This window comes from Penaeus monodon, chromosome 33 (assembly GCF_015228065.2).
Source record: "Penaeus monodon isolate SGIC_2016 chromosome 33, NSTDA_Pmon_1, whole genome shotgun sequence".
NCBI classification, from domain to species: Eukaryota; Metazoa; Arthropoda; class Malacostraca; order Decapoda; family Penaeidae; genus Penaeus; species Penaeus monodon.
In genome coordinates this window covers 36,127,040-36,128,559 of record NC_051418.1, presented here as the reverse complement: position 1 = coordinate 36,128,559, position 1,520 = coordinate 36,127,040, and positions in this window count along the sequence as shown.

Below are 1,520 nucleotides of genomic sequence, written 5' to 3'. Positions count from 1 at the left end.
TAAGGCCGAACTCTCATTTTCTTCCTTAATATATGACACTAACTTTCCTTCCAATATTGTTTTCTTTTCGACTTCCATTTCCCTCTTTCCTCCAATCCTTTGGCTCTCACTCCACATAAAGCCAGCTCCTCCATTTTCCCTCTGAAACACGGCGTAGGGCCTATATATTTCAATGAATATTTTGGATCACTACCTTCTCCCGCGTTGAAATCCGGGACGACTTTTCCGCGCAGTTGACTTTTTCCGCCTGACCCTCGTATGTGGAAGAGACCGTGACTTTGACTTCGTGTAAGGACGCGGCCCGTTACACTCTGCTTTTTGGAGATGCTGTTCTGAGGTACAAGGGTGCCTCCTCCTGTATTGGAGACTATGTTGTATTGTGGTGAGGCGAGAAGCAGTGCCGTTCAGAGAGTGGTGTCTTTCGGCCGAAGTTTTCATTGTTGTTTGTGAGGTTGTTGCCTTTATTACTAATGGTCGCGGCAGCAGAGGTTGTAGCGGTAGCAGTCGCCGTGGCAAAAGGTAGCATTAATAGTAAAAGTGGCTATGGTTAGATTAATGTTGAGCATTATCATCAAATGTTAATATTGCCTTCCTCTTTTCATCAAAACTACTAATGCCATATGAAGTATTTGAGCACTAAGGTAATTTTGGTTGCTGTAGCACTATTTTTAGACAGTTGTGTTGGAAGAAAGGTTTATCTGACTGAACAGGAAAAGCCCTTCCCCGCCTGCATCGTTTTTGAGACAACTTTTTGCCAAAGCCAAAACGAGCTCAAGATGCAAAAGCTTTTGCCTCCGTTTCACTTTCGGTTTTTCGTTGTGGAAACCAAAACCAAAGAAATGGTAATGAAGAATATTGGTAGAAATTAGAGATAAATATTTTGTAGCTGTAGCTGTTGCAGACATACCTATTTCTGTTGCATTTGTTATTAGCTGTATTACCGGGGATGTTAATAATAACAGTATTCTCTCCGATCTGTAGAATGACAGTCGATTTTAACTCCCCTGTGGTCGACATTATGAGAGATCAAAACACTTTTTAGCGTTTAATTAGGAGCCCCCCCCCCCCCCGCATATTCACCTGATTCATGCCGTATTCCCTGCCCTTTTACCCCCCCCCCCCCGCAAGGCCTTAGGCAGTGATGGAAGGGGGATAAACAGATCAGGTCAAGAGGTAAAAATAACGAAAAAAAAATGACCTGGGTTAATCACCTTTACAGGGATAATTACTGTTCAGGGCGGGAGGTGCTCGCGCTGGAACATCTTTTCGAGATTAGTTGTCCATGGAAGAGCTGACGGGCATTTTGTGCGCAGTCGTTCGCGGATTGAAAATGGGCCTATTGCCACGAGATGCAAGTTTCGATGTTAAAAGCGCTTGCAGGAGGAACTGCGGGAGGATAAGCAGCCGGCCGCAGAATTGCGTTTTGTGGGCTCTCGCCTTTATTCACTTTCTTCATCAGAACCTTGGTCATATTCAACATAATCACAAGCATGCTCACCATCCTCGTCGCAATTGTAATA